Genomic DNA, 24345 nt, shown 5'->3' with positions numbered 1-24345 from the left:
CATTTCAATTGTCTGTACAGATTAAAAAGTTTGCACATCCGTGTGTGCAGGCCTTTATGAGCATTGATTCGCGCTAAAAGTCTGTCAAATGAACTGAGAATGTGCGGGAGTTCTATCTTTTGCTTTTTTATTAGTTTTCCTCTCGATTTGTGCTGGGTGTTTCGGAGTTCTCAGTTATAAATAGGTCCACTTTCCAGTCCCGATATTATGAAGGATTGTGTCCGTAAACGGTAGGGCGTGTCATAATTTAGATTATGTATTTAGTGCGATAGCCACCTTCATGTTAAACGTGTTCAGGAGTGATAATTGGAAGAGCCCTCTTGTTTAACGTGTACTCGTGCCAATTCTTTCGAAAAGTTAAGTACAGAGCGAGATACGTTCCGATTTGGGCTCCCTCTCCTGGTTAAGAGACTTCAGGTCGCTCTTTTGTCCTGTGGTACCCGAGACAGCACCCTAACACTGTTTCATACTAAAATTGTCTGACTGTTGCAAATTTCAGTTTTCTATGTTGATTTAATTTGACTAGAATGGCAACAATAGCGGCAGTAATTTAGGAGTAGATTTTTGTTATAAGACCACCAGGTGAGACGGAGGTCAAATGTACACTATATATTTTTTTTTAAAAAAAGAAACGAAACTAAACTTTATACCGCTTCAATATGGTAAATTTTTTTTGGACAACGTTAATAGGTGTTGTTGACGACAGAACTTTTTTTTATGTAATTTTCATATTTGGAAATAGTTTTATTTTTTGTATTATTGACAAATATTTTTGATATTCACTGTTTTATGTAAAGTACTAACGTGTTACTAACATTGTAAAATTTTCGCCGAAAATAAGTGTTTGTTGTTGTGTTAACCGTTCGTCGTCTTTCAGCTATTGGCGCTAGATGGCAGCATAGTCATTGGAATTTCAATGTAAAATCATAATATCATAACTTGGAACATTAGATATTCATCTTTCAACGATATGCCATTAGGAGAAAGCTTAAATTAACTATTATAAATCTATCTCCTATAGGTATATATAATTAAAAATTGGAATCAATATTTTATAAAGTTTAACATTGCGATAGTGTGAGGTTTGGCGACAGCGGTTCTGAAAGTAATCGAAGTTTCAAGCTTCCATTGAATGAATTGAATGAATTGTAAGTCTTAATTTTTTACCATAAACAAAGTTTAAAATTGTAAGATCTTATTCTTAAAGTATAATTAGAATAAATTCGCTGCGTTTACTAGGCTATGACGCTTTTACAAACATTTGACTTAACATATTTTATCGTTTAACCAGACATGATAATAATACTACAAAGAAAGTGATATATTTGCTATTGTAAAACAATTTTGTATAGCTTTGAAAAAGCTATACATTATTAACCTTCCATTGCTTTTCTACTTCCGTGATATTCCGACATAAATGTTTACGATGAGTTAGTTTCTATCTGATTATAGTTTACGAAAGTCCAATACCATATTTATTGATTATACCAACGTGTCATATTTACTGAAAAATAGTGAGTTTAATACCTAGACTGATAGAGAAGGCAGCCATATTATAAGCAACTAAGTTATGACTAAGTCACACAATCATGTCGTAGAACTGTGACACTGGCTCGATACCAAAGCCGTATCACGGTCTCTCATTGTTCGCTATCGAGACGATACGCAGGGTTGCCAACGTTTCTAATAAAATATTATTCCATTCAGCTCATTGTTGCCATCCCTTTAGCACCTTTGACTAGCCTTAAACCAGTATCTGATACCACCTTAAGGATTATTTAAACTTTATAAATGTCATTCACAATAGCTAATAAAATTAAACAAAAAGAATCTAAAAATGACACACGGAGTCGAAACACAGGCGCTCACACAGCAGGTTGCGTACAATCATCGAAATTACACATAGATCGAGTTTTAAATTTTGAAATCCGAAGACGAATTAAAGTCCAAATCATAATGAATCATGGAAACTAAAATGGAGAACAGGCGGAACATATTTTGGGACGTGGTGATGACAGATGGAGAAAAGCGACAATCAAATGGTTGCTAAGAACTATTTACAGAAACGTGTGGAAATTGTCTTAATGAGCTAATTCGTTACACAATAGAATGTACTTTTTTTATAATATTAAGTGAGGGACAAACAAGTCGTGCGCCTGTTGGTAAGCGATACGCCTGTCCATAACGTTGCAGTGCCACTCGGAGCTTCAAATCGCAAAGGTCTGAGGGACACTTCCACTGCGCCCGTAACCCGGAGACATAAGTTGAAAAGTCCCATGTGCCTGTAACTTCACCAGCACCAGAACATTACTGCTTGGCGGCAGAAATAAGTAAGGTGGCAGTACTTCCCTGGACTAACTCTTTCACAAGAAGCTCTACTGCTACTAAAAACGTATTATTTTGGAATACAATCTAACTTTGCACGTAATTTTTACATGGAGATATTTTTCTTTAAGTACTACAGAGAACCTGCTAAATTTTGGTTTTCAACTGAAGTAATTCAGTAAACGTATAGTTATTAGATACGCATTTATCCCAAAACTTGCAAATTGCCGTGGATTAACGTCAGTCGCTTTTGGGAGCTTGTCAACATCGGATCTGTGTGAATTTTTTTTCCGATTCATATTTGTTTTAAGAGTGCGGCTTGCGGGATGCGAGGAGCAGCCCCGCTCGTCATCTCTTAAAATCTAAACTCGCGTATAAATTCCTCATCTTAAGAAACCCTGACGTAGATATATATATACACACCATTACGTCACCTACTGGAGTAGACAGAAACTGGTGTACTTCTGTAGCTTTTTTCACTTGCATTAGTTTTTTACACGCTCCTTTGTTTTTGATATTTTACGTATTTATTTCGGTAGGTAATAAAAAATCATTAAATAGCAAAGAAAAATACTTCAAATAATTTTTTTCGATAACTTAATAGTGCCTGCCCTAAAACAGAAGATAGAGCATTGTCCGATAAAGTTGTTGTGATAGAGAGAAAGTAGCTATCTCTCTGTAAATAACATCTTAGTAATTAAACGAGGTGACCCTGGTGGACTTTCACCCTTATCTGTGCATCATCGCTAAAAATAACTGGGTCGTGGAAATTTTCTAACAGTAGGTACCCTTATTTATTTCTTTCAAATGAATGCTTTAGTATATTTCATATTATTTTTCATTCCACCTTACCTATTTCTGCCACCAAGCAGTAATGTCAGCATTACTGTAGTTTATTTTGAAGGGTAAGGGTGCTGGTGAAATTACAGGCACATGGGACTTGTCAACTTACGTCTCGGGGAGACGGGTGCCGTGGCAGTGCTTCTCAGATCTTTGCAATTTACAGCTGTGAGTGGCTCTACTACTGTTATGGACAGACGTGTAACTTACCATCGAGCGCACGTCTTGTTCGTTCCGTCACTTGATATTATAAAAAAACAATGTAAATGGTATGCTTGCACTCACTGCCGACCATGGCTGTAATGACCATTTTAGTTAAGTTAGCCTAAATGCAATCACACTATTTATGTGTGATGAAAAACATTGTATGTTCCACAGGAATTACGAACTTCGACTCCGAAAGCGCTCAGTATTTGACTTCGGGCTTCTGATAGTCTCGTTCGTAATTTCTTATTTGCCGCCCTCATCCACAATGTACTCTGGGTGGCTCGGAATTCTTTCCGTCACTTGGTATAATGAAAAAAAAAATCAATACCACAATATTACAATTTAAAAAACACGGTCATGAGATAATAGAATGTAATTATTACCATCATAAATATCCATTAACATATTATACGTACAACTGGAAAAGAGAGTTTGGGAATTTCATACGTTTATGACTGCAAATTAGCCATTACAAAATGGCTCGAAACTAAGTCGTATAAGGAGATTGAGCAATTACTACTAGTTTGAAATAAATAAATAAATAAGTAAACATAAAAGCGAGGTATTAGTTGATATAACACACACACACACACACACACACACACACACACACACACACACACACTCATTCACACACACTTCATGCATATATACGCGGACATGCACTCACACAAAATAACACATAGGTTAATTTAGTCTTAGTTTATTAAGGTTAATGTATTAGTAAATTATAATAACACCAGCTTAAGAGCAATGTTTAATTATTAATTGTGAAGAAGAGCGATGTTTCCTAACACAGGCCCTATCAAGCTTAAAAGGAAAAATCAGTCCCTGAATTATGCCATGTACAGTGAAGTAATAAAATATTTTAATATTTTAATTACGTTTTTCCGGGGTTGTGAACTCATATACGCATGCAGTTTTCATGAAGATATTTAGGTACACTATTAGAGATATTCGTTCCTACATAACAGTACAGAAGTATGTTTTCAAAAATTCTATTAACCTTGAATAATCCTTCTAAAATAAGATTCCCTCAGTCAACCATTATTCCCTTTAATCAATATCCAACCCAATATAGTAGCGTTATCGGAAAATTAAATCAAATCACGATAGGATAAATCACAACGTGCCTTTTGGGGGGTCGTTAGGGGCTTAAAATTTTAATATCTGTCCGTGAGATCGGTTAAGGCAGTGTAATGGCGAATAAATCAGTTGCTATCAATGTTACTACACCTCAGTCAATAGCTGGAAGGTGGGCCGGTACGAAAGAACACTATAGACTTGGCTTTCAAAATTTTACTTATTATTTAACGTTTCAACACAAACGTAGACATAAATAAAGAATAAATAAAAATATAAAAAACAACGATAATTTAAGCAACAAAAAGATTTATAAATTTAATATTATTATATTAGTATATTTGTTTATTCAAACAAACCAACGTTTCGGGCCCTTTACGGGTCCCATGTTCGCGGTTGACTCTGTGGACGTCCCTTTACAGATCCCATGGGCGCGGTTCCTATGTGTAACAATCGCGAAAACCTAAGAACTCGATATTTAAAATATTATCAAGTGTGTAGCTGTGGCATAGGCAAAAAGAATCTCATTCATGTAATTTAGACCATAACGCTGGTTTTTAAGAGACCCTTATTTTTATTAGGGAAAACTAGAAATTATTATTGTTATGTATGAAATAACAAACAAAACCAATCAACTTATTCTCGGTTTAAATAAAAAGAAAGCAGAAAGTGCTCATCAAACACTACGCGGTAGAAAGACAGATTTTTATTATATTCATGAGGTATTATATTTATACGTAGTTATCGATGTAGATATAAGGATAGGTAGGGATGACTAAAGTCGGCGTTTTGGGGAACTCAGGCATGTCATCAGTCAGTGCCTTTTCACTGCTATCACAAAAATTATAGTCACTAATTATATATTTCGCACTAAAACCAAAATTTTGCTCCCTAACCATTCATAAATTTACTAAGTCATTTTAGCGGCAATGCTGGCACGTTGGGAAAAGTCAGCGATTGTGGTCGAGTATGCGCGGGAGGACACAAGTAGCTAGCACTGGATACTTTCGTAGTTTGTGGCTCGGACGCGGCCACTCGACTGCTCGGTTTGCGCTGTTGCTATAGTAGGGTGAGGCCAGACGAACGTTATTTTGTGACTTGTAAGTTGGCTTTTTTTACACTGCATTCAGTTTCATACAAAAGTCCGGTTTGTGCTACACGACGACACAAAATGAGTTGTCTGCCGCACGCACGTAATTACAACTGGATTTCAGTTGCACCGTCCGATGTACTGGTGCGGGTGGTGGAAGGGGTGATGGAAGTGGTCACTTTTGTATTGTAAACACCACGTACCAACGCTTAAAAGCAACTAAATGAAATACATTCGTCTATCGCCCCAACCGAATTTCAGTCGAGCGTAAAACTACGCGACTCAAAAGACGCAACTCTAAAATCTCGTCCGTAACGTGTGGTCTCGTTTAGTGCCGTTTAAATATTTTTTTTTTACTAAAATTAAAAAAATAATAGTAATATAGCAAAGCATTATGTTAATTGCCAGATTGCAGCTTGGTGTGAAAGATATATAGATCTCTCCACAGACGGATTTTTTTGTTAAGTTAATTGCAAATAAATCATCATAACAGCCCCTGTCAAATAGCTGCGGTGGCCCGATATGTAAGAATAGTACGGAGTTGAATGGACATTCATAAACAAACGTCGTGTTAAATATCGGGTTTAGTTGTGGACATGCTGGCTAGAGGAAATCTAAATTTACTATCCTTGGTAGCAAATTTATTCTTTATTCTGAATAAATAAAAGCACATATTTTTGTAAACAATTATGGAATTAAATGGGAAAACCTTTTTTATTTTTTTTTTATTTATTTAAGTGTAGTGTAAGCAAGCAGTGTGGCCCACACAGACTGTGTGGTATAACAGTATATTGGCGGTTCCTTCATCGAACGAAGGCAAGATGTACAAAATATATTTAAATAGTCTCCTTAATCTATGTCAGATGTATAAGTAGCATTACGGAGCGACGTTACCATTTACGTACATCGTAAATCTCCTTAAATTTAAATAAAAAAAGTATAATACTACCTGTGTTACACTTTTTCACGAGATTAATATGAAATGTACATTTACTTCGCACTCTATTTTTCCTCTCACCTTGATGTTGTCTGGAAGAGATTACCATCTAGATGTAATGCCATCTATTGCGTTCCTGTCTTTTGTATACAATATACTTACTATACTTATTTTGTGTACAATAAACAGTATTTGTATATGTGAAAAAGATAAACTAACAAACTAAAGCAATACCCAATACTTGTACTCAATTAAACTGGGAAAATCTTATCCACATTAAGCTTTCGCGTATATGAAGTCCATTATCGGAGCTGCCGATGGCGGATAGGAGGCATAATTTGCAATAAATATAAGGCAGTCTGACTTTGTCGCGGGTTTCGTTCCCGAACGGAACAAACTCGTGTTTTATGTTGATGACAGTGAAGTGTTCAATTGTTTGTTAATTTATTTAAAGGGTGCATTTATACAGGGTGTAATAAATATGTGAAACTAACAACCTCGGAGGTTTATTTTACAATCATTCTAAACATCACCTTTTGTTCCATGACTTTTTACAAACCATAATAAATTTACGGAAAATAAACTTTTAAGTTATTGCTGTACTATCTGACAATTTTTAGATCTGTATTTGGTAGAATAAGTTCAAACGTGCTCCGCGATGACTTCCACACTCGTACTTGCACAGAGTTATTTACATTTAGAGCTATCCATTTAAATCTATTTATTTTTGTATAAAAGTAAAATCTGATGATTTATAAATCCTGTCTAAGGGTAATCTTAATAAATATTTCGTATGAACTTGAGACATCGCGGCAGTTCTGACGGTCACGCGATTATAGATTATCATCATCAAGTAATATATCGTACCTTGACTATAATAAACACACACGTGATCGTACATAGAAAATGTTTATATCTCATGAAAGTATCAAAAATACGATATAATTATGAAACAAATTATGTATATATGAAATTTTGAGTAGCAGTAGGGCTCCTTGTGAAAGGGTTCGTCCAGGGAAGTACTGCCATCTTACTTATTTCTGCCGCCAAGTAATAGCATTTCCGTGATCCGGTTTGAAGTGTAAAGGTGCTGGCGAAATTACAGGTACATGGGACTTGTCAACTTATGTCTCAGGGTGTCGGGCACTGTGGTTGTACACCTGAGTGGCACTGCAACCTGCGGTCCCTTGGTGTAATTAAAAAATATAAAACCCACTTATTTCGACAAAAAAATTATCTATATCAATACATTTCTCTTATAAACATTGCTCATTATATATTTTTTATTTTTAAAATGTAAGTGCGCATTTGACCTCCATCTCACCTGATGGAAAGTGACGATGAGCTCCACGATGGAGCATGGACACTTAAATAACGCCTATTCAGTCTCGCCTTGAAAAGATCCAAGTTACAACGTTCAGGGAACAAGTCTGCAGGCAGGGAATTCCACTCCATCCATAGCCGTTGACCATATAAATGAGATGAAGTTATGCAAATGTGGTTATATTAGCGAAACTATGCCAATCATTAAAAATATATTTGAAAAAGAAACCTTCAAGTCTCTTAATTTCTCGTCTATTCAAAGTAATACCAACATAAATGTCCATTTATAGAAGAAAAAGGGGGAAAGCGGTAGAGAAAAGGGGAGGGGGAGACAGGTATCAGAAAAGAGGCAAATGGCGATAGGTTCACGCATGATCAATCTGCTGGCCCTTTTCGAGGTAATCTCGCTTGAAATATATCCCGGCAGGTGCCCGCGATACGCGACCACGCCGGTGATGAAAAAGTGTTACCCCTATTAGTTTGACACAGAGATAAGAAGGCTTTGATACTAGTTTCTGTTCCTACATCGATACAGGGCTATATCAATGCTGGGAACGCATTACGTTTTTCAGAAAACACTGACCTTTGCCGAACAGTCACCATGCTGGACAGCCACACAGAGGTCCCGGATTCGATTCCCGGGCAGAAATATTTGTATGGTCTACATTTATTTCTCTCGTGAGTTTGGATGTAATTTGTGGTTGTCTATGTGTCCATGGCACCCGCGATACGGTGTTTTCCTTTTTTTTTTCCGTTTTGTAAACCGATTTCGATGATTCTTTTTTTTAGAAAGGAGGTACCTCAGCAGTGGCCCATTCAAATTGGACGAAAAAGTTCCACGTCTAAGGGTGGCAAATTAGGAGATGAATCCGTTTTATTCAATTTCACACGCTTCCGTTAACTAATTTCAATAAAACTTGCCACATAGATGTACTTGTAATGAAAATAAAATGTTGGTAACCCCGCAACACTATACAGCAGCTACCTCGTGCTTCATATGACTCGTTTTGCATATTCGTTTCAGTTGTCGACCTAGCCTTAGACCTCTAGTATTTAAACTTTTAAAGTTTTTTCTGAACGATGTTTGGCACTTAGCTGCTGATTTCCTTGACTGCACCACTGGTTAAAAAGGATAGGTGAAAGGTCATATATTACCCGTGATTATAATATATTTATTATTTTTAAGTTTATTATATTTTTATTACCTAACTGCCTCCGTGGTCGAACAGTCATCATGCTGGACTGCCACGCAGAGGTTCCGGGTCGGGAGAAATATTTGTATGGCCTACATTTATTTCACTCGTCAGTTTGGGTGCAATTTGTGGTTGTCTACCTATGTGTGTCCATGGCACCCGCGATACAGAATTTCCTTAGTGCAGGGTTATGAGTGTATGGGTGGTAAAAAAAAACTTACTACGCTTTTTAAAAATTAACAATTTACAGTTCAAAATATAGTCTAAACATACATATATTATATATCTGTTATTTTATTATTTCTAGAGATGAAGACTGTCGGAAAGATAAATGGTAATGTTAAGAGTTTTGATTAAAATAAACATTAATGCAGTTTAGGTAAAACGCCGCTAGATGGCGTTAAACAGTTTTTATGTATTTTCTAAAGTTGTTTACGTGAATTGTTTTCAAATGTGATTTACAATATAAAAACTTGCCAGTGGAACTTGCAATTTGGATATGTTTGGGATCACAATATGGAAAATAATTTTTATATAGACTGACAGTGATATATGGAAGAAGAAGATATTGTTATTCAGGAGGACGGTAATGTAACTGTGACTTAATAATAAAAGCCAATCTCTTTAATTTTGGCACGTGTGTGGGGGGGGGGGGGGGGGAGAAGGGATAAATAATTTAGGATTATCCTTGCGCGGGCCCGAGAGATACCCGATTGAGAACAAAGGCGCCTTATCGGTATTCGCCCTATATTGGTCCATACTTATACGGCAAGTACACGATACGGTATCAATTATTCGAGAAAGAGAAAAAAATTGAGCGCGTTGGGTTCGTTAGATTGTTGTCAGCTCATGATAATGATAGATAGATAAAACGTTTATTGTCTTGCATCACACATACAATAATATAATAGAGTAAATGGATTTAATGAGAAATCATCGACCATATAACCAGAAATAGAGACGAAATGTAATTTAATTTATTTGAAAATGATTCTGCCATATCATGACGGTGACGTCTGCGCTCCGATTGGCCAGCCCAAATTCGAAACAATTGACGGGTGTCGTCAATGGTTTCACTTCAAATCGACCAGCTTAACTTAAGCTTTGTTATAATGGACGGTAATTGAAAAATTACGTATTTAATTTTTAATTTCCGATAAAATGTGATTCCGTTTGTTTTGTAATTAGATGCTTGCTGTTTTTCCCACAACACTGAATGCAACAGCCCCCATGTTAGAGATATTATCTTTATTAAAATAAATACAGAATATTTTTGGAACATACGGAGACGTACAGACAGCTCCGTACTATTTCAACTTTCAAATTTGTGATTTCAGTACAAACGAGAGTTGATATTTAAAAATGATATAAGGCCCATTTACCTGATAAGTTGACAGGGATTGATGGCCCTTATTACGTCTCTAATTCTGGTTATATACTCGATATGAGAAACACACAGATGTTAAAATTGAAGGTAATAAAAACATATATTAACATCAAATTAAATTTAAAATACATACAAAAATAAAACCTTAACCTAATGATTAACGGCTTGTGTGTGTTGTAGCAATCCAAATAGGTCTAATAATAATTTTAATAACGCATACACTCATAGTTCTGCGATAGTGAAACCCTATATAACCGGTGCCATAGACACACACGCATAGACAACCACAAATGATACCCAAACTCACGAGAGAAATAAACATAAGCCATATAATTATTTCTCCTGTTTTTTCTCCTCCATAAGCCATATAATTATTTCTCCACGGAGGCAGTTAAAACACTGATTTTCAGCCACCACCTTGCTGAAACTCATAAGTTATGCCCAAAGAAATTCAACATCTAACGTTGGCAACTTTCCATATTTCAAAAAAGATTCTTTGTAATTGGACATAGTTAAGCAAAAAGGATTCAATCCACAAAAGTATCAAAAAATGAGTTATATGTACCAAACGGTTCCTAAAGTAACCTCTTAGATCAACAAAAAATCCAATACATAAACATAAATGTCTCTGGAGTTACATGACATTATAAGTTTTGAAAATAAAAGAAGAGTGAGAAACATTTTTAAACTTCAAACTGCCATATCGAAAGTGACTGGCTTGGATCCTTTTTGTTTAACTACATACATTTAATTTCGAGCTCTTTACAAGTCCCATTGTCATGGCTGACTGGTATAGACCCTGAAAAAATGTTTTTTCTAGTCCTGTACTCTAATCTCTCAATTATAATTTCATAAACTATATTATCACAAAGGTGCTCTTTTAAATTTTAAACCCAAATTCCATTGTCTACGGAATTCGCTACTGAACTGAAAAATTCAAATTCAAGTTTCAAAAAAAGAACATCATATTTTGCGAATTATAATATGAAATATGATTGGTTAAATTGGCCTAAAGGTCTTGCAACCGGGTCATAAGCCTTTATAAAAAAAAGATTGGTTAAAATATAAGTACTTGGCCACTTTTTTTTGTTTTTTGTTTTGTAGCAATTGTTTGACTTCGTCTAAATATATGAAGAGGCTGTATGATGGAACCTTTACCTACCCAAATAAATGGGTAATTTTTTTTAAATTGAATATGTTATCATGGATTGTTAACACAATATAATACATTAAATATTGGTTGTCTTTAACTATTTCATTCACTCGTGAGGTAAGGTAATATTATTATGCAATTATTACATAATTAGGTCTTAAAATCTCGTACCTATGATTAGGCCACTCGTCAAAACCCTCGTGACCTGAACACTGTATTCGACTTAAAGAAGCCTAATTATGCAACGATTGCTTAAAATACTATTTCCTATTTTAATATATGAATTATAATTTCATAAACCATATCATGAAGGCGCTCTTTTTAGTTCTGAATAAAAATTCTATTGTCTATGCTACTCGCCACTGAGCTCAAAAATTTCATTGAAGTTCTTTACAAAGAACTATAATGAGTTACAAAATAAGAACGTCGTATTTTTGCTAATTAAAATATCAGTTACCAAATAAAATCCTGTTTATTTCAATCCTTAAATAATTCTTTCTGGGGGTTCAACCAAAAATTTCACACGCAAAACCCTAAAACGAGGTACAATGAAAACACGTCAACCAAAACGTGAGCTAAATGAATCTCTTATGAAAATGCGATATGCCTCGATGAGATAACAATGATGGAGCGTCGAATTGTAATTGTATAGCATTTATTTATGCTACACCCTCTTTAGTTGAGCTTCCTTATCATTGTATTGATTATATTAACAATAATATGAAAATAATGAACATAACAAGCGATTTATCGTAGAAACTGTAGATAAACAAAAGAGTTAAACCCTGCCCCTTGCAACCAGTTAATGGTGATGTTCATGATGATATTATTCTAAAAGCTCTCGTTGCCGTATATTTTGAAACACAGCTTTGCAGAACTGTTGTGTTTATTATTCATTCTTTGGTGAGCCAAAAAGACATGAATTAAATATAAAGAAGTAGAAAGAATGATGCAGAGAGGCCATTGAAATAAAGAAATATCCTAATTTCAACAGGGAAGATGGTTTCTCCGTACAACCAGTTTAGGATCCAGTATTTCCTCTGATGAAAAATCCCAATCAGACGTAAATAAGACTGCAGTAAAAATAAGGTATTTAATTAATGCAAACATGACTGAGCATGTTTGGGAAAAAGTATTTATCTAATTACGTTGGTAAAAAACTTAACATGATTCAAAGTTCAGTGCCCGCTGTACTCGAGCCAAGCGGCATGTCGCGAATGTCCAGCACACCAGCGAGGGTTGACTCTGATATATGTATTAAGCCTTTGAAATCGAAACCCTTGGCGCAATGGGGTCACAGTGCTCTTCATCTGTACAAAATTTTATCCAAAAAATTAATAGACTGTCTAGAAACCCAAGTGCCGACAGACGTACCTTGCCCAAGGCATTAGCATAGTCATACAGAGGGGAACCGCTGCCAGCATCTTGGGCACCTTGCCGCGGGGACCCAACCTTCTAGCATTTAAGCTTTTATCGTAACCTTACTTTACTTAATACAGGTATATTACAACTTATTGTCTAATAACAAAGTTCAAAATAAAATAAAAATAATAAAATTGTTTATTGAATAACTTATTGTACAAAGGATACATATAGTTACTAAAAACTAATTATGCAAATCAATGTGGAAATATAATACATATACTTGAATTAGCAGAATCCTGTACTTCAGATAAGTACTAATTATACAGGTGGATGGAAATGATTGAAAATATAAACAAAAAATAATTATATAATAAAATGCAAATCATATACCTGTACGCTTAAATTATATAACATTTATTTTGGGGTAATTAATAAATTATCTGTATCGTCATAGGACATATTTTGAAGGAATTCTTGGAGAATTTTCGTAACTCGTATGTAACAAAAATGATATATAGCCAATTTGGCGTTTAATAGATGATCAAACGAACTTCTTAAAGTGAAGTTCGATCACTATTATGTGAGTCGCTTCATTCGAAGATATAACATTTAACCAGGTAGTTTCCTTAACTTGCTAGGCAACACCGCGCGGTTTTTAGAAAAAAAAAACGTTTTGACGTTGACACTCCCGACCAGGCATCAACCGCCATGAGGATAGAACCTCATTCCTTTTACAGTGTGAAGCAAAACTTATTTGGGAGTTTCAGAATCTTACCTCTGAAATGACGATGTCAAGGGAGTGAGGGTGTTGATTATATCTTCGAATGAAGCGACTCACATAATAGTGATCGAACTTCACTTCAAGAAGTTCGTTTGATCGTCTATTATATTTCGTCGCTTCATTCTCGATATAATATTTAACCAGATAGAGTTATAGAGTATTCAGTTTTGCTTCTAGTTCGTTTTATGTAAATTAAAACCATAGGCTTAATCGATAACTATATTATATTTTATTAATAATTAATTAAAAATTTTATATTAATTAATAATAATAATATATATATATAGATCGGAACATATAACGGTTTTTCTCCTGAGATCACAATCATAACGACTTTTAAATCGTACAATCGTATAATAATTTTATAATAATAAAGATTATTATTATTATTAATTTAGAATAGTATAATTTGCCGTTTTATTATGTTGTAAGTAAATGGTTCTTGCGAACGTGTGTTCGTCTTCAGTAAGTATTAGTTTTTTATAAAATCTAGTAAAGGATGTGAGATGTCAGAGTCCAACTCGCAGCCTTGCGTATGAGCTCTATCGGCACCTCAGCCGCGCGAGCGGCCGGCGTGGACGCATACCGCGTGCTATGCGTGCCGAAAACTGCTGTGTCCACACCCGCCGCGCCTCATCCAACACCTGCAGTACACATAGGCTCACAGTCTGACTCATGGCTACTCTGTGGGTAGCTCTGTGTGTCAGCTAGAGCGTTCCCTGACGTCCAGTTGTCTTATTTTGTGTTACCAAAATAGAATGTATGAAAACTGCGACAAGGCAAATATTTGAATCTCTCTAAAATATGGAAAATTTAATATGGCCTTTACGCGACCAGGCGCAGACGTTTGGTTAAATCAGGTATTGCAATTTTAATCGGAATATCTGATATTTGTAAAACTTTCATTTTAATGCATGCCAGTTTGTACGCAGTACAAAGTGCAAGTAAAATAACATGTTTTTTCGTAAGTTTTTCAAGAGGAAGTTAATGCGAGAACGACTTGGGGATTCCAAGTATTGCTATACTTTGGTGCGCTGGGTTTCAATCTAAATGCGCCCTTAAGTAATCTTTTTATGCGGACGTCTGAGCCTGTTTCAGACTATAAAACAGATAAAGCAGACTGTTATTATTGCAAAATTCCCACCAGAGCTTTAGGGACACATTATATTGTCTAATTGTATTTTAAGAAAGAGAAGTTAAGGGTAAAGTCATCGCCTCTTGTGGGACTCCGCGGGAGGCGAAGGGCGCGCTGATAACGGCAGAAAGGGTAAGGCTGGTGTGTAGTTGATGAGGCCGCCTGCAATAAGATTTAATAATAATTCGCTTGAGTTAAAATATATCACGTCGGAAACCGACAGGCTTTGCAGCTGGAGGAACGATGGCTGGGAAGGTCAATATGGAAAACCAAGAATGCCAATTGCTTGGTTATCAATAATTTTGCATATGCATTTCAATAATAAACAGAATTAGTATATCTGTTCGGATTTTCATCCACACATTTCGATTTGGTTATCGGGGATAACTCGCAGTTAACCCGATGTTTTATTGAATGTAGGTTAGATTGACATTTGCGATGTATAAAAGCGAACATTTATTATAATTGCGGAAGTAGCAAGTAGTGCTATATGATAAAAATGAATATTTTCATTTTTTATTTTCATTATTTATGAGCGTAAGAAAAAATCTTGATCAATGTCCGAATCGTCCGATGATATTATGGTCCTATAACGCCGACGACATTTGGCATCTGTATTTTCCATTTCAGTTTACTTTTATAATATTCAATTTTTTTTAAGTTTGTTCGCTTTGACATTTTAACGGAGCTGTGGAGGTGTGCTTGTTGCAGCGCACGAAAAAGGAATGAGGATAGAAAATGGCGGTTGATGCCTGGTAGGGAGTGTCAACGTCAAAACATTTTTTTTTCTCTAAAAACCGTGCGGTGTTGCCTAGCAAGTTAAGGAAACTACCTGGTTAAATGTTATATCGAGAATGAAGCGACGAAATATAATTTATTGTTAAAAAACGGCCTAAGAAACACAAAAAATCTGGAAATAAACTTTTGTTACTGTTTTCAATCTATATGGGAGTGCAACGTGCTATTTGAGAACTGTGGACTTAGTAAATAATTACCTTATTAGAATGAATATGGTAAGTTACAGTCAGTTTATCGTGTGGACAGGTATTTATACTTGATAAAGCTGTATAGATGAAAACTGGTTTAAAAATCGAATCACAAAATGGAGCCTACCCCAACTGATAGCAACTTAGCGCCCGAAGAAACAAACTCTATTATCTATTACCACACAATTACCCTGATTCCGATCGGTAACTTTCTGATATAGTAGAGGGCGGCTATGACCCCCTGGCGGAGGGAGGTAAGGGGGCGCAAGGGGGCCACGTTATCAGCGATTTTCGCGCCATTAACCGCGCGATACAGTCGCCACTTCATGTAGAGTACGCACTAGGTTTTGATGTAATTGATATGACAGGTGGGATGTACCATTTTCGGTTTGCTTTGCGACTGGTTGCCGATTACTTTGTTTGTTGATTAGTTTTCTTTAGTTACGGGCTCGATCCACTTTTGCTTTTTTTTGATAACTTTTCGTTAATTAAAAAATCTAAATATTTCCAAATAGAGAGGTAGTATATGGAGTATAGCAGTATTGCTTTGCAACAGTACTATAGTTCATTTCACGTAGCATGATTCCGGTGACGTTTGAGATATGAAGTTTCTAGAGATGTAGTAATGTAAAATCGAATGAAAAAAACGATTTAAATATCTTATCGAAATAATTTGTAACGAAGAAAGAATCGATTTGCAGTAAATAATTTAAGAACAAATAATAAACAAAATAAAACGGATTCAATTATTATGTTATTAAGACACCAATAAAACTACACAATAAATAAAAAAATTAACAACAACCAAAAAAAAGTCAACAACAAAGCATGAGATCAGTAGCAATGTGACAAAATTTCACGAATTACTCAAAATCATCACACAATGCTCAAAACAAAAGAAAACGACCTGCATACAAGATGTAAGCACTCGTATGCACGAGATACACGATAACTGATTCGATTTATCGACTTTATGGTGTAAATCTCTACGAATAAATATTCCGTTTACTGCTTCAAGCATTTGGGGTAATTTATTTTTATCTTTTCATTTAATTTTCTTTTTACTTAATATATTGTATTTATCGAGTTCTTAGGTTTTCGCGATTGTTACACATAGGAAATGAAACTATTTTTCCGGATTTAAATCGCGTATATTTGTTTTTTCAAACAAACCGACGTTTCGGGCCCTTTTACAGGTCCCATGGTCACGGTTGACATCCGGAAAAATAGTTTCATTTCCTATATTGTATTTTTTTATTAAAATTGCAACTGCAACAAATATTGTTTATTTTTGGTACATTATGACAAATTTACTATTTCTTATTGTAACTTTGTGAGATATATAGTTAGAAATTGTATGCGTGGAATGTAAACATTTGAAATATCACAGGACTCATACTATGTGATTTGGATTATAGTTGGCTCATTTTTTAAACTGCTCATGACGTAAGGTATAGTTTTCAACACAGAGTTTTGACATATTTTATACCATCAGATGTGGTTCACCGTACATCGGACAAGTAATTTATGTTACATTTAACTGAGTACAAGCAATCTAAAATAATTTTCACAAGTAAGCATGACAAAGCTGCGGTTAGCGATAGAGATAATCCAATTCCTAGTAAACACGTTCTAATTAATCATTAAATACGTTTTATTTACTCTATACAGTTATTTGAAATCATATTTTGTGGTTATTCGAAGTAATTAAGTTATCTCTGTGGTGTTTTTACGACTTAAGTAATATTTCAGGAATGTAATAGAGTTTACTTTATAATAAACAGGTTGTACCCGGCATGCTTTATGACATGTCATGTTCTTGCCGGGAAAATCCGTCCCCAGCAGTGGGATTTAATATTTCGTAAACTTTTGCGGGCGTGAACACAAAACAATATCTCTCGAAAGTTTAACAATAGAAAACACGGATAAACATACATTTTCTTTTTATTTTTCTTTATTTTTTCTTTTGGTTTCCCAACAGCTTACATTGTGACTTATTTACTAGGTACAAATTTGTAGTTTTTAAATTTAAAGCAAAGCTAGTTACTGGTAAACACCTCATGCAAACAAATGCTAAAGGAGCTTTTAAAATTTAACTTAACGATATTAATATATAATATTATTAAATTATATAATATTATTAGAAACAAACATCGAGTACATAACCAGAAATAGAGACGAAATAAGGACCATCCATCCCTGGCAACGCATCAGGCAAATGTGCTTTATATCACTTTTAAATATCACCTCTCGTTTGCACTTTCCGCAAATTAGAAAGCTGAAATAGTATAGCAACAACTGACCTGTGTAAACGTCTCCGTATATTCCAAAAATATTCTGTATTTATTGTAATAAAGACAATATCTCTAACTATGGGGGGCAGTTCCATTCCTTGAAGTGGGAATAACAGCAAAACATATAATTACAAATTGGAAATGAAACTTAAAAGCGATTTAAATCCGGAAAAATTTCCGGATTTAAATCGCGTATATTTGTTCTTTCAAACAAAGCGACGTTTCGGGCCCTTTACAGGTCCCATGATCACGATTGACTCAAATGTGTAACAATCGCGAAAACCTAAGAACTCGATATCTAATTACAAAACAAACGGAATCACATTTCATCGGTAATTAAATATTAAATATAAAATTTTTCAATGCTCGTCCATTATAGCAAAGCTCAAGTTAAACTTGTCGATTTGAAGTGAAACAATTGACGACACCCGTCAATTGTTTCGAATTCGGGCTGGCCAATAAGAGCGCAGTTTGATTTGGCAGAATAGTTTTCAAACAATTAAATGACATGTCTCTATTGCTGGTTATATACTCGATGGTAACAAATAACTAATAACTACCTACGTTTATACGATAAAATGCTATTTTATTATGATTTAATTTTTATAATATTGTTAAAGTTCTTCCTCTTATAAGATTGCTATTACACAATACAAAAATAATTACACTTGGTTTAATAAGTTCACATCTGCAAAATGACAACTTTTCAGGAGAGAGTTTTAAAAATTCTACAAACGAAATTAGTGGATAACTTTCTTACGCTTGAGCACGAAAGTTATAAAATTTCACATAGATCTAATTTCTTTCATGTAGTATATATAATTTTTATGAGTTTCTTGTGATTAAAGCACTTTTGACGTATGATCACACGTGGGTTTTTTATACCAAGGTTTTTAATACCAATTTTATAAAAAGATCGAAGTTTAAGAAAAAAATCCTAAGATCAGGCTGGATTCCTTAAAAACGAAAATCTGCAACAAGCACGTGGAAAAGTTTGTAAGGTCCGCTAGTTCGTTCCGTGGCTTAGTTGGCATAGCGTCTGGTACGGTTTGCTGGAAGACGTTGGTTCGAATCCGGCCGGATCGAAGCAGTTTTTTCTGAGTGTTCAATCTTTGTATTAATAATTATTATATACTAGTGAAGTAATTTTACAAAAATAATTGAATTTCATGGCGGTGAAACATCGTGAGATTCAATAAAAAAACCTAAAATAATAATTATAACTTAACTTAACTTAAGTTAACTGCCTCAGTGGCCGTTCGGTTACCATGCCGGACTGCCACGCAAAGATCCCAGGTTTGATTCCCGGGCCGGGAGAAATATTTGTATGGTCTACATTTATTTATCTCGTGAGCTTGGGTGTAATTTGTGTTTGTCTATGTGTGTGTCCATGGCACCTGCGACACAGGGTTTCCCTAGTGCAGGGCTATGTTGAGTGTGTGCGTTATTATTATTATTATAATGCAAGTTCATTACTTTGTTAGTCTGCATTAATTATTTTACAAAAATTTTTAAATTATTGGCTACGTCTAAGGATATGCAATGGCAGTTACTAGAGTCTCAGTGGAGTCTTAGTGGAATGGCAGTGTAGATGTTGCCTTACTGAAACCACGGTGGAAATTATTATGCATATCTTATTCTTATCTCGTTTAAGTAGCAATTAACTTGTTTACTGCTATTGCAACTAGATTTTGGCAGAATAATAAATCGATGGTTTTCTAGAAGTGGCCTACCTCAAAAGAGTTTTATTCATCAAGGAGATGGCTTAAAAAGCTGAGAGTTAACGAATCGTAGACCATCCCAATGTTCCTATGGTATTATTCAACCAATGAAAAGTTTGGAATCCCAAATACAATCAAATTTAGCATTTTCTAAATAAACCTCAGTATTAAGTCAAGAAAGGGTCAATTTTGGATCAAGCCACTATTCTTAGTAAGCAGCGAAATATTGTCATAATTGCAATACATATAATGTTGGTGGAGTTTCAACGAACTTACAATTATTGGTGGTTTCAAAAAAATTGTTATAATTGAGGCTCAAATTTAAAACAAAATTTATTTTAATTTAAATTAAATTAATTGCAATACATATAATCTTGGTGAAGTTTCAACGGGCTTACAATTATTGGTGGCTTAAAAAAAAATTTTTGGAATTGAGGCTCAAACCAATTGTCATCAGATTGCCATAATTTTCCCACTTTACTAAAAAAAACTTACTACTAACTTAACAAATCACGTAAACTTAAAAAAATTACGTAACTTTACAAACTCGTCAACAAAATTAAAAAAAATATGATTTTTTTTCATTTGTGACACTATTGAAACTGGTGTGCGATATAAAAAGTAATTTTTATGAAAATAACTTTTTTCTTGCATATACCTTTACATTCATGCCTTGTAGTTGGCCGTGTGTGTTATATAGTAGAATACATATCTAAGTAAGCGGATCGTCGAAAGCGCAGTAAACCTTTTAAGGCATCGCACACACGTGCCTTATCTCGCCAAACACCTGATTACTATGTAGTAATCTATTTACACACTTTGTAATGACAATCTAGCGTGTTTATCGACATCTTGTACGTATTACCTAACAGTGCAGGTTGAAGTTTAAACGGAAAGGTTAACTTCCGAGAATCGTTTATGTCGTCACACTTTTATAAATCTCAAATTTAATTTGGTGTTCTGTTTTGCAACCCAATCTACATAATGTATCTAATAGAAATTAATTACAGGGGATACTTGGCGATGTTATACTTTAAAAAGCCAAGAAGAGATTTTCGTGATGTTAAATCTGTTTATTCTGGATATTTTGGACAATTTACTTTGTCCAATATTTTGTACCACGTGATATTGTTGATTGTTAGTTGGAGATGGGCTGATAATTGATTGGCCATCAAAACTATAGAACGAACAGGGTACTACTAGTTTTTTGTTTTATTTATAATACCTACCAAGTGATGAACAAATCGCTGGCCTGGTGTTGGACGACGCGTCTGTCCATAGCAGTTGTAGTGCTATTCAGAGCTCTATTAGACCAGTCTGGTACAGTCGTTCAGAATAAGTGACGTAATCAAGTAAACAAAAGAACACGAACCCACCTGTCAGTGCTCGTGTGTCAGTCCGTTAGGCGGCTAACCATAAACAGCAGGTAAAAAAAGGTAAACATTATCAGGTGATGTTTGTAGACAGACTTTTTTGTAGGTAATAGAAAAATAAAAAATAACGAGACGGTAGGAGCGCTAAATTGCGTGTGACGCGATACAACGATCTGAATGGAAGAGTTTTTAAAACCACTGACCTGGAGATTAAGACATTGAAAATTGTCATAAATATTGTGTTTGATGACTTAACAAATTTATGGACGTTCTTGAACCAGTTCTGTGACCATAATAATAACTATATATTTAAATTCAAAATACTATCTAACGACGTAGCATTTGTTTGATAATAGTTAGACGTTTTGATGCTTTGTACATAGGATAGTTTGGGCCTTTTGATAATTGGGATATTTGGATATTTTGATATTTTGTACATTTTGATACATTGGACATTTTAATGCTTTGGATATTTTGTACAATTGGTATTTGTTTATGATTTTAAGTAACGGAACAAACAAGTCGTGCAATTTTAATAGATACTTATTTTAGTACTTTGGTAACGCAGAGGCTGTCCTTTTAAAGGGAAATCTTGAATGTTTTTTGTAATGGGAAATCGAATAGACTGCGCAAATTATTCGGTTCAAAATTGTGTATAGTAGGTAGTGTGGAAGTTATTAATAATTCTTGAAAATCTCGCAATTCTGAACCATAATGCAGGAGCGCGATCTTGGATTATAGAAAGAGAAAGAGGCGGACGGTCAAGTTAAAGATAAGAATATGCGTTTCGAAAATTATTGAGGGCGGTATGGAGAGAAGTGAAAAATAGGAAATGAGGTCTCTATTCAGCAGAGGAATAACACAAAAAAAAAACGTACTTGTTAACATAATATGAACAAACCGATTTTATAGAAATGATAATAAAAAAATATAAACCAAATGACAATAAAAACAAAAAGGAGTAACTGTCATCTACGAAGATCTACGACAAACAGCTTCACAACATATCATCGCACTTGCCTTATCTCCGGTTTGCAGCGACCCCCCACACACCCCCCTCGCCCGGGAGTGAGATTGTCACAATACGATACTGAGATATGAAATTTGATGTGTGAGTTTTGTGAGATTAGCTTTCTGTGCGGAGTTGGGATGTTCGTTGCTTTTATCTTCAAGTTGCAGGAGTCATAGGTATTTTTAACGAACTTTGTGACGTCACCAGATAATACTAAACTAATAACATTCAAATTAGGACTTAGAACTAAGAACTCAGAAACTACACCACGTAAACTATACTCATAGACATAATATGAATCACTGGCCACAAATAACATACTAATTTAAATATACGTTTAATTTGAAAAAAGAGTGACTTCGATCGTCTTTTAATTTTGATAAAACGTTCTGGTATATGTGGCCAATGACTCTTACCTATGAAGATTGTTATCTAATTTAATCTTTTTTAGCGTACTTCTAAATAAGTCCATGAGTGCATTTTTTCAAATCAGAAATCCCGTATGTTTTTTTTTCAAATAAACCAAGTTTCGGTGTCTTTACGGGCCAGTACCGTCTCTATCCGTTTATGTGGTAGAATAAGCAAGTTGAAATGACAGTAGGTTGGCCGTATCTGTTGAAGAACCGATAGCTGACGGTAGAAATGAGTTCTTAAGTGGAGACCACGGCTTGGGACACGTAGTGTAGCTGAGGATCGGGAGAAATGGCGCTCATTGGGAGACGCCTACGTCGAGCAGTGGACTGCGATAAGCTGATGATGATGACCATCTCTGTCAATCCTGACTATGGGACCTACCGGCCTACCACGAAACATGAAATACGAAGCAACAGTCATCGTTTTAGCTTCGTATGGACCAAGGGATACCACGAAACGCGTGCGAATATCGTGATTTGACATAAATTCTTACTTCGAAACGTTAAACTCTGCTTTCGTATCGAATTTCGACATTACTTTCGTCGTGAAAGTGACATATATTATGTATACAGTACGTATGAGCTTCGTTGCGGACGCAGTCACATAGTCTTCCACGGTAGACTTCCTGTAAAGAAACAAATACTCGCGATCCGAAAAAGTAATATTTTCATTTCCAATGAAGATGAAGTTTAAATTTGTTCACTTATATAAGTTAGATGGATAGATAATACATTTCTTATTTGAATCACAATAAAATACAAACAAGCTTCTAACATAGATACGATGGTATAGATAAAAAAATATTGTCTACGTTTCTGGGTATGTTGTCCACACCATACCCAGAAACGTGATATTATGTCATGATATGTATTGTCACTTATACGATTAGTATTTATGAGAAAAACTTATGAATTGGTACTAATTTATAGAATATAGAGGTAAAAGTGAAACCAAACAGATGTCGGGCATATTGTTGGTGGTGATTATCTGTGAGTGAAGTTACGTTTGTGTTAATTATTTTATTAATTTTATTCTGAGGGAGGATAGGAAATTAACTGCATGAAATGTAAAGATATAACGCTTGAATTCATTAATTTTAGTTTTGAATTTTTAAATTTACTTACTTATTGGAAATGAAACTATTTTTCCGGATTTAAATCGCGTATATTTGTTTTTTCAAACAAACCGACGTTTCGGGCCCTTTACCATGGGACCTCCCATGGTCACGGTTGGCTGAGGTGGTACAGTCTTCAACCAGTTATGTCTAATATTAATACAAACCACCCTATTTTTTCACTATAGTTACAATAGTTATTAATGAAATACCTTATTTTTAATTTTACAAAGAAAACATTCCAATTTACGCTACATTAAGTTTTACAAATTGTTTTATTGAATGAATTTTTATTAAGTTTAATTTATTATTAATTATTAATAGAAATTAGAATAAACTTAAATAAATATATTAAATAACTTAAATCTATAATATATTAAAAAACTAAAATTTATAATAAATAACTTCAATCCGGAAAAATAGTTTCATTTCCTATGTGTAACAATCGCGAAAACCTAAGAACTCGTTACTTACTTATTTTTTAATCACTTTTGTTTTCGTTGTAATTTAATTAAAGATGGCTTTTTACGATATCACGTGACCGGACACATAAGTCGTGCGCCTGATGGTAAGCTACACGCCTGCATACGAATTGCAGTGCCACTCAGAGCT

Source organism: Hyposmocoma kahamanoa, unplaced genomic scaffold (assembly GCF_003589595.1).
Source record: "Hyposmocoma kahamanoa isolate Upper Pololo Valley unplaced genomic scaffold, ASM358959v1 102, whole genome shotgun sequence".
Classification (NCBI taxonomy): Eukaryota; Metazoa; Arthropoda; class Insecta; order Lepidoptera; family Cosmopterigidae; genus Hyposmocoma; species Hyposmocoma kahamanoa.
Note: the sequence above shows the minus strand (reverse complement) of the source record.